The sequence below is a fragment of the Lactuca saligna genome, chromosome 6 (genome assembly GCF_052625555.1).
Source record: "Lactuca saligna cultivar CGN05327 chromosome 6, ASM5262555v1, whole genome shotgun sequence".
Classification (NCBI taxonomy): domain Eukaryota; kingdom Viridiplantae; phylum Streptophyta; class Magnoliopsida; order Asterales; family Asteraceae; genus Lactuca; species Lactuca saligna.
This window is the reverse complement of record NC_136422.1, coordinates 180806596-180818225: the sequence shown is the minus strand read 5'-3', so window position 1 is coordinate 180818225 and position 11630 is coordinate 180806596. Positions and strand designations below refer to the sequence as shown.

The 11630-nt window shown below is 32.1% G+C and overlaps 1 long non-coding RNA gene across 1 annotated transcript; it reads left to right on the top strand.

Moving 5' to 3' along the window:
- Positions 1-134: 134 nt before the first annotated feature.
- LOC145001733 (uncharacterized) lies at positions 135-2110 on the top strand. Its single transcript, XR_013661701.1, has 4 exons — positions 135-604; positions 964-1091; positions 1727-1766; positions 1840-2110. It is a non-coding gene; the product is annotated as an uncharacterized LOC145001733 (long non-coding RNA).
- Positions 2111-11630: the final 9520 nt, after the last annotated feature.

Sequence of the window (11630 nt, the reverse complement as noted above, 5' to 3'; positions counted from 1 at the left end):
AAATCAGGAAAGCCATCCTCATAATAATTCAAAATCAAATTAAATCCCATTAAATTGGTAACACGATTCGTCAATTAACATGATCTGCAAAAAATAAATCATACTCAATTAAAAAATTCAAACTCAACTTATTGCCTTTTTAAATCCATTTAATTTGCTTCCATATTTTCTGCATTCTTACCATATTCTCAGGGATAAGTGATCTTGTAATTCGAATTCAAATTATAGCTTCCTACTACGCATCTTCCTCACTGATTCGCTGCAAAATGGCATAACACGATGCCGCTAGACGACCAAGCAGTCGTCGCCCCGATGACGCGGTACTTGGTTTAGCGTGAACAATATTACAGTCAGCAAGTTCAAGACAACCTCCTTAAACAAAGTCAAGAAGGCACCCTCTGTCAGCATCTCCAATGTCCCATTTGTCCTCTCTCAGCTTTCCAATCAAGAGTCAGATACGACTACTTTCAGAGATGAGAATATCGTCATCGTTTTATGAGTTGTAGAGACGAAATTCGTCGCCAACAGCAATCGGAAGAAACAAAACATTTTGGTCCCTAATGAGTCTAATGAGAAAGCAGTTATCTTGCAGAGACCGGACACGGTATATATATTCCATATCTTAATCGTACTTTCTTTCACATGAATTCTCTCAAAAAAAATTCATATGTTTATATATTGGGGATTTTCTGATATGCGTCATTTGAACTAAGTATGACTGCTCAACCAAAAATTTAGATCATTCTTCCTTTAGTAGTTTACTTATCTTTTAGGGTTTGGTGTAATGTTTGTGTAAATAGCATAACTAATTCGACCAGTTTTTTGCTGATCGAACCGATCTCTGTTTATTTTTTATATACCCCTTCTGTTGCATGACTGATCGAAGTGATTTCTTTTCATTCTTATAAATCCTATTTTCTTCTATGTCCAGTTCAAAGTCTAACTGATCTTGAATTCGTGCAGACTGCAACAGTATATATACAACAAATGGAGGAGATTCTTTACTTGTGCACACCCAATTGGTAATTTACTGCTAGCAATCATCCGGTGCTTTGGGGTTTTGGAAGGTGCAACCCAACATAGATTTTAAGGTAGAAGCTTTTAGAAGTTTATGTAAAGAGGAAGCTTTCTAAAATCGATTTTTTGATAAAAGTGTATGTAAAGATGAAGCTTTTGAGGTCTGGATGGATTTTATTTTTTGAACTTGAAAGCATAGCTTTGTGGTGTTGTCTCAAGTAAAGGCTTTTCAACCTCTGTGTTATTTTATGCCTTTTTGGTTTCATTGTTGATGGGTTTTTATGGGTTGGTCTGTTGTGAAATGGGCGTTTATTCTACAAGATCGACTTAATATTCCTGCTTATTTGTTCTTTTTAGTAGGGTAATATGATATATTTGAGTAAATCTTTCATCTTTTGTCACAATGCGAAATTGCTCTGAAAATTCAAATTAAACACTCTTAATCCTTAAAATTCAAGAAATGTCTTCAAGTAAGCACTCTCCTTTTTGCAATATTTTATCATTATTGTAAAAAACACATCATCGTGTATTTAAATTGTTTAATCTTTCTCATAAAAACAAGTTATTTGTGTGCCACTTCTGTTTTTTGACATTTTCAACGAGTCAAAGGGGATATCTCAATTGAACAAACTTAACTCTTTTTATATTTTTTATGGCTACAATTTCGTTATATTTAATATTGTTAGGGTTTATGTGGTTCAATTTGCAGGAACCGAAGGATTTCTATCGACAACTTCATGTAGCATCAGGTTTATTATACCATCTTTATTAATCTAATCAATGTGATGAAATAACAACTAATGCCCTAATGCTATGTATTAGGAAGCAAAGTAAAAGGAATATCGAAACAAGTTGCTGATAAAAAGGGTTTGATTGCTTGAGGTTAGACTTATGGAGCTTATTTCCATGGAGGCCATTGATAATTATGGGGTTTGCCCACTGTTTTACCAACCTGTTTTTTAGATTGTTAAACTAATCTATACTTAATATGATATTAATGTGGAATCTTTAAAAATGTTGTCTGAGATTGTTTTTTATTTTTTTATTTCCAACTTAATGACATTTAAACCCACAAAACTTGCACGATTTTATATATTTGATGTAACCAAATAGCAAGGAATCTGTTGTATATACTAATTTTTGGAATTAGGTATATCCATTTTATTTCATGTTTTTAAAGGAATGAAATATTTGTGTAATCACTCATCACAGTGAGTTTATTTTAGTGGTCTTGTGTATTGTTTTAAAGTATGTGTATATTGGATATTCTTATTTTCTTTTTAATGAGGTTGATTGTTGCACATAATTTCCTTTGGATATGTCAAAATATATTACATATGATATAAAGTAAAAAATAGGCCGGTCAAATTTATGTTAGTTCTTTAATGTTGTAAAAAATGTTAAAATGTTTTTATTTAAAATGGTTTATATATACATGTTGCTACTAAAATAAGTTATCCATATTGTCAAATTTACAATAGCTCTTTTTCTTCCATTCCTTTGATCAACAACATTTATTAGGTTTGTGTGTTATTTAAATTTGAACAATATAATTTTGAACATGATCATTTTATAATTAATCTAGACATAAAGAAATTTTCTCATATCTTCAAACCATCTTATATATTAATTTAAATTAACGATTATGTAAATACGGTCAAAACATCTAACTCTTTAAACTTAACTGCTTGTAAGTCTATGATTAGATTACATTTTTTTTATTAATTTTAATGATGTTTTACTTTCTTAACCGTGTGGTACACGTTATAACCTAGTGCTTAATAAAACACTCCTAAACCAGCCAAGTGTCATCTTATAAGCATTGTCTTATGACACGTATCATTTCACTATTATTCTGCTCTCTCTTTTTCCCACCCAATGATTTTGATCATCCGTCCACATTCAATTCCTAAATATTAGAATTGATGTTATAATATTCAAAAATCAACCTAATTTAGCTTAACTCAATTTTAAAATCGACAATCAATATTTAAAAATCAGAAAGTAAGTAGCAAGAAATCAGGAACCTAATCTTTTCCAAATTTGAATCTGATACCCTATGCATTCTGTTGAATTCATATAATGGTTTTTTCATATCGATTGTTACTTAGTTAAGAAATTACTACTTATTTCTTCTTTTAGGTACTCAAGCTGCTCCTAGGAAGATCGATGTTGCTGACTGCAGTAAAACTCAATGGAATCACATCTAAATCAGCTATATATATATATATATATATATATATATATATATATATATATATATATATATATATATATATATATATATATATATATATATATATGTATCAATCAAACATATTTCCTTTAGGGCAATTAGTGTAGTTGAGCATCGTTTGGAATCTGCAACTATCTCCATATTATCTTTGCTTTCGTCTTCCAATACACCCCCGATTCCTTCGCTACTCCCATCGATTTACATTTACTCTTGCCTCGTCTCTATGAAAACCCTAGAAATTTGTTGAACCACCACCTTACCTCCATTACTACACCCCACCATCGCCTATGCTAATCTAAACCAATACCCAAAACACGGTAGCCAAAACACCATGTCTCTTCCACCATCATATGACTTCAATCACTACCCGATTTTCTGTTGTATTCTGTGCCACTTCCTTCTCAGTCTCTCTAACTTTCGACTTGCTTTCTTTCTCATGCATCTCACGGTTACTGAAAAAGATAGAACATAAGCAGCAAATCAACGGGTTTGAAGATAAGGTGTATATGTTTCTAACTCCTAATGGCCTTTTGGATTGTGATTCGTTCTTTTGTTTCTTTTTTTTTTCAAAATTTTCCAAAGAAAAAGATTGGGTGATAAAGATAGTATAACTAAGAGGAATTTGAGCGGGAATGAGTTATGTTTCTTAGAAACATAAACATGTGTCTTGGATCTCAAAGGAACTATAATTTTAGTTTTATAAGGAAGTTCTTCAATTAAATAGTGGGTAAGAAACCTGGAAAGCACACCAGGTGTTTGTGAAAATGTCTCATATGTAGTGATGTCATGGTGAAGACATGGTACTTAAATTGCATGCAATTCTTTGTATCCAGGTTTGTCTGCTTTGTTTTGCTAATCCCAAACCTAACTGTGGCTAAGGGTTCATTTTAGGGATTTTACTTTTAAAGTGTATTTTATGCCCAAGGGACAATAAAATGCAAGTTACATTACCATGCTTTAAAAGACAAGCAAATGAAAGTAGTCATGCAATTATTTATTTTTCATTCGGTATTAAAGTTTATTACAATGGTTTCATGGCAAGACATGAAAGTAGGATGTTGAAATTAGCAAGTTAACGAAAGTATATTGCTATTTCGCATTTGTATTTTTATGAAAGATAGGCAGAAATTTGATTTCCACATATACACTTATGATTTCGAGATTACTGATGTCTTTGTTTTTTAGATTTTTTTTTCAACCACGTTCATTAGTTAGCATGCAAATTGTTTTTATGTTGTATAATGTATTTTGAAGCTTTAATAATTAACATGAGGCTTTTGTTTAACTGCATATTGTTTTAGTAAGTGTGCAAAATTATAGTTTTTTGGTCATTGATTAGCCCGCTTTTATATGATGTTGCGAAGAATTTTAGATTTTTTTGGTCATCAACTTTTGTTTAGTTTGAATGAAATGTGGAATAGTAGGAACTAAAACCTCAGAGTTTTTTTTTTTTTTTTTTTTTTTTTTTTTTGAGATCACCATGTAATAAGACGATAACATTAGAGAAACAGATTAGACTTAACTTCATCTCATTTAGAACCAATATTGAATATTTGATCATTCTGTTTTGTATTATCAAACTTGATTTCTTTGAATTATAGTATGTCTCTTTTAAATGTGCAGGTGCAAAGAAACTCAAGTAAGTTACTTGGTATGTTTTTTTCTATAAGTTCCATTTTAGTTTGAACAATTAATCTATAAATATATGATATAAGGGAATTTTATAAAATAGTTACTTCAAAATTTGTTTTACGTTTAAGTGTCTAAATTTAATATGACAATTAGGAATTGATGTATCTTCTTTTGATTTCCTTATTTATTAGAACCGGTTGATTATAATATAATTGTTTGTTTTATAACAAACCTAGATATGACACATTTGAAATGAAAACTTTATAATGACAATTGTCAAACTTATTCTCACCAATCCAACTGAAGGACCCAAACAGATGATTAAGATTCAAATAAGACTAAGATTCAAATTTATGCTATTTAAAAAAATGAGTTTTTTGGTTCAATTTTTTTTTTTTGGAAATTTGTTTGTTTTTTAAAGTTTGAAATTTGGTTTTCTTATTTTTGGCTTTATACAATTTTAAAATTTTACTTTTCTATTCCTGTTGTAGTTTAGCAGATTATTGGAAATGGGGGTATTAGAAGTCGCTTGGAGATTTTTTTTTTTTTTTTACGGTTTTAGCAATGTACTTTGGATCTACATTGGTGTTTTTGATAAAACTTGGGCTTTCATCTTAAATAAAGATTTTTTTTAGAAAGTTGTATTTAGAAATGATGAAAGTTGGAATCTTTGAAAATTGGTTTTGTATGGCTTTACCAATGTACTTTGCTAATTTCATTTGTAGAAAATAGTAGAAAAAGTAGGGTTTTTTTAATAGTTGAATATCATCATGGGTCTAAAGTCTCAAGTGCAAAACAAAATTCTATTTCGATGTCGTTTATTGTATTATATTTTCTAAAATGGTTTTTTTTCTAAGATTTCGACATGGAGTGGAAAATTTTAAAAAAAATTCTTGTATAACATTCTACTTTCTGGAAATTATCATTTATAGCATCACACTTTGTAAAACGGCCTCTTTTTGAGGATTTTCTACAAAGAGTGGAAAATAACAAGCAAAAATTTCTTTTATAGTATTTCAATTTCTGAAAAACTATCATTTATAGCATTCTACATCTTAAAATTATATTGTTTTTTGTGAATATTTCGAACATAGATTGGAAAATAAATAAATAAAAACATTTCTTTATATGTCATTCGACTTTTTGGAAATGTCATTTATGTGGTGGAAAATAAATAAAAACATATTTTGTTTATAATAATTTTAAATGTACCAACCGTGGTTTACACGGATTATAACCTAATATATATATATATATATATATATATATATATATATATATATATATATATATATATATATATATATATATATATATATATATATATATATATATATATATATATATATATGATCCGATGAGGACTTTTTTTTGGTGAAGAACTTTCAAAACCATTTTTTTTAAATGTTTTCATTTAGGGAATTTTAGAGATATCAAACATAAATATTATATTAAGAAAACATTTTCATTCGGTAATTTACAACTAGTTGTCATCCGTTGTAGAACAACTGCCGGACCATCGTTGGATTAACACCAAGTTCAATGACATTTTCTACTTGTATTAACAGTTTAGTAGAACAAACATTGTAGCTTTCACTTTTTTGGTAATATTTTTAACGTATAAAATTTCATTTTTGCACCCAAATATACAAAATTTTAATAAAAAAATAAAACTATGCCTTGACAAATTCATTTTTTTTTCGAAGTTGTAGATTTATTTAAAAAAAACGTGTCGTGTATAACATATATTTACAGTTTAGAATATCATATTCACATTCTAATAAATATATTAATTCATTAATACATAGTTTAATATTTTTGTACATCCATTCATTCATATATTAACATAAAATTTATATAAAATATATAGCTTAATAGAGTTCGTTTTAGTTTAATAGATAAAATTTATAGCATAACATAATACAATATATTCTACACTAATTCACATATTTAAAGAAGTCAAACTCAAACTAACACACGCCACCACCAACCACATGTGCCGCCGTCACAATCATCATTCATTCCAAATCAAATATGTATATATAAAATAATTAAATGACAACTTAAATATTATATTCATAATTTAATAAACAAAACAATTTACTTATTTAGAATTTAATGCAAATTAATTATAAAAAGTAATACATTCTTAAATATGTATAAAACACAAAAAATAAATATATTCACAAGAAAATTATTGCAAAACATTCATACATAAATCGTTTATATATATTTTAATACAAATTTAATTCAAAATTCACAACTTAATAAGGTCAGTTAATAGTTTAATTAGAAAATTAATAGCTTCATGCATTCAATTCATAGTTTAAAACACAAAATCATAGTTTAATACACAAAATTCATAACTTAATACAGTCAATTCACAATTTAAAACACACAAATCACATCTTAATATACAAAGTTCATAACTTAATACAATAAATCTCAGTTGAATACACAAAAAGTATGCATTCACAACCATATTATCAACTTAACACTCTTAATACAATTAATTCATTGTTTAAACACAAAATTTATAGCTTAATACAATAAACGAACAATTTAATTCACAAATTTCACATCTTATATAGTCAATTCACAGTTTAAACAGAAAATTCACATCTTAATAGCAGTTAACACTAAGATTATAAAATAAATAACAAATAAGAGATTAAAACATTAAATTCACACCTTAACAGAAGAAAAAAACGAACAAAAAAATGTATGGTAGAGATCTATAATAGATGTAAGTAGAAAATAGATATAAAACATGCATTCACAGCTTAAAACTTATAAAAAATCATATATTCACAACTTAAACTTGTAAAAAAAAACCACGTATTCAAAACATAAAACTAATATTTTCTTGTTCATAGCATTTAAAACTAACATTAACATGACTAAAAAAATAATAAAACATTTAAACATCACAATTCATAACTTAGAAAACCTAGATTCACATTATTTGAGAAAACATTAGCTGTAACGACATAAATTTTCAAAACAATTTTTCATTTTTAAATCAAATTTTCAAGCACCAAAAACAATATCCAACAACTTTATCCAGTATCATCATAATAAACAAATCCCAGAATCTCAAAAGATCCCAACTACATAAATCCTCTCAGTGTGTACAGATCATGTCGGCGCCTTCCCACGGCCCTCACTAGTACTTGAAACACCCAACACAACAACTGTAAGCATAAATGCTTAGTGACTTCCCCAAAATACCACATACAACACATACGCCTTCCCAGACCATAACTCTGTGGGACCTTCCGGTCCAAGTGTCTCAGGGGACTTCTATCCCAAATCCCGGTAGACCTTCCGGTCCCACCCGTATCGACCTTCCAGTCCGTAACCTCTTGACCTTCCAGTCCATGTCCTCTTGACCTTCCGGTCCATATCATCTTGACCTTCTGGTCCTTTTCATACATAGCATACATAACACATACATATCACATATCAGCATATATAGCACATATAAGACCTTCCGGTCACACATAGGTACCCTTCTAGGTACAGTATAGTGAGATGACTCACCTCGGCTATCTCGGATAATCTCGCACACGTATCAACTGATCTAGCCTCCGCCTAAAAACATGACAATTATCTCAAATCAATAACGGTCTCCAGGCTAGACTAGTCTTTTCCATGAGCCCTAAGAAGGCTAAAAGACCATTTTACCCTTCAATGGTCCACAAGTCCGATCGTTGACCAAACCCTAAAAGTCAACAAAAGTCAACGGTCAAACTTTGACCAGACTCGTCGAGTGCACTCGTGCGACTCGGCGAGTCCCTGCATGTCCTCTTCGCCCATGGTCCTCACTTGACTCGCTAAGTCAACCCTCCACTCAATGGGTCATCACAGGTCGCGAATCGCGGGGCAACCTGACTCGACTCGTCGAGTCCCTTATGGGCTTGGCGAGTTTCTCCCATGAAAACACTCAAACAATCCTTTGAGGTCAGATCTGCTTCACCAACCAGTAGATCTATCATCCTAACGCTCGAAAGTCACATAAAGGTTCAAACGTTACGTTCATGCAATGCTTATAAAGCCAAAAATGGAGAAATAACCTTAAAAATGGGGTTCAAATCTCAAGGCTCACATGAAACCTCATAAAGCTGGAAGCTTGGGACCTTTTGGACCTCTCAAGGTCCAGATCTATCATTTATATGTTGGGTTTAGAGCAATCTAACACTTCCTAAGTGTGCATGCAACCCTAATAAACCTTGGATCTATGTTTGTCTAAATACATGCAAAATAATAATTTTCCAAGGTTCATAACCTATCTAACATGGCATGGGGTACTTTTAAACATAAAAGAGTTAGAAGAGATTACATACCTTTTTGATGAGTTTGATTCTTAAGGAGTTTGAGGGCCAAGCACCAATAGTGTGAATGCCTCAAATGGAATCACAAATCACCACAAACTCTTGGAAAACTTTGAGAGAGTGTATACACACACTAATTTCGGCCACACACAAACACACACACTAGTGGCTATTTCATGCAACATAAGCATGCTTATATAGTGTACATGATTAGGGTGAAACCCTAATAACCCATGACCTTTCCTTTTCCAAGGATCCATGGGTTAAAAGCTCCATGGATCATCCATGAACTTCCGTACAAGCCTAGCCCATTAACAAATGGGTGTTAGCCCACACCATATAAAACCAATAGTCCACAATCTAATTTGTCTTCCTTTTAATCTCTAAATTAATTCATAATTAATTTAAGACTAAGACTAATTAAATAACATGACTTCATATTAATATATTATAACTTATAATATATTAATAATCATATGTGTATAACTCTCATAAAATTAACCATAAATAGTTTGGATGAAATGCAACCCAAATGGACCATGCCGGGTCGGGTCAAGTATATACCAAATAAGTTATGGACTTAGACACCTTATCCAACAGACTCCCACTTGGATAAGTCTAATAACTATCTTTGTCTATTACTTCAGGAACCGACCAGTAATCGTAGCTCTCGAAGACTCTGTTGAACTATGAAGTGCCATTTTAAGATAAGTGATCATATAATCCTCTGTTCTCATGATATCAGCCGGACAAACACATGGAACTATGTCTTGCTTATTGTCTGGCAGTTGTTTCTCGATTTCCGATTTGTTTGACAAAGAACTCAACTGAACACATCAATTTAGTTCTGACCGGGCCCGGTACATCGGTCAACACAAAATCATTGAGGGGCCCAGATATCGCTTCTATTTCTAGAAGGAACAGATAAACTTCGACTCATATACTTGTTCTACTACTTGTTGAATTGTACACAAAGGCACGTTTTATAACATCAAGTTACTGATGCGTTTACGTGCAATCAATGCACAACCAACTCATAGGTAACAACTCATATCTCTAGGTTTGAAGATTTATATGATATTACCGTCTCACGATCACTCGAGATAAATTCCATGAAGTGATACAAGTGAGCATAGGTTTATTCCAATACTCATAACTTATGAGTACTCATGAACGTTGTAGCAACCATTGCCATGTCTAAACACTTTTAGCCATCTACAAACCCAATTCATGACAATCTTGATTCATACCTACTTCCGACGTATGACCGATTGTGGAGGTTTGAATAAATTAATTATTCTGGAAGTCAAAACATGCAAAGCTGAAACAATTGTAAATAATTGACAATGATAGCAACTCCTTACTCATAAATAAATCACAATTTTATTCATCATCAAATGTCGATTACATTTTACAAGTTTCAGAGAATCTATCTAATCTGTCAAACTAATATCGTCCCTCAGCCCGATGCGCCTCGCATGCTGAAAATGCTTAGCCCTCGTCAGTCCTTTTGTAAGGGGATCCGCAGGGTTCTCATCTGACGATATCCTCTTTGCCACGAGGAGTCCTTCTTCTATCTTGTGTCTTATGAAGTGATATTTTCTGTCAATGTGTCGGGATCTTCCATGATCTCTCGGTTCTTTAGCTAAAGCAACCGAACTATTGTTGTCACAGAAAATTTCCATAGGCTCCTTAATAGCTGGCACAACTCCAAGGTCTCCGATGAAGTTCTTTAGCCATATCGCCTCCTTCCCTGCTTCACTCGCTGCTATATACTCTGATTCACAAGTCGAAACAGCCACCGTCTCCTGCTTGGAACTCTTCCAAGAGATTGCCCCTCCATTTAAGGTAAAGACCCAGCCCGACTGAGAGCGAAAGTTATCCCTATCAGTCTGAAAACTAGCATCACTATACCCTAATACTCTCAAGTCATCACTCCCACCAAGGGTAAGGATCCAATCCTTAGTCCTCCGCAGGTACTTGAGAATGTTCTTTACCGCAGTCCAATGAGCTTTACCAGGGTTCCCCTGATACCTGCTGACCATGCTCAAAGCAAAGGCCACATTAGGGCGGGTAAAAGTCATAGCATACATGATCGAGCCAACAGCGGAAGCATACGGTAATTGGCTCATCTCAGCTATCTCTGCCTCTGTACTCGGACTCTGAGTCTTACTCAGCTTGGTATTGCTTTGGATCGGTAAATCTCCTTTCTTGGAATTCTGCATGTTGAACCTTTTCAACACCTTATCCAAGTAGGTACTCTGACTAAGTCCAATTAGTCTTTTACTCCTTTTCTCTTAATATCCTTATCCCTAGGATATAGGCAGCTTCCCCTAGGTCCTTGATCGTCATACATGGACTGTATCTCGTTGTCCATAGCCTCCTTCCATTTAGCAGAATTCGGGCCTATC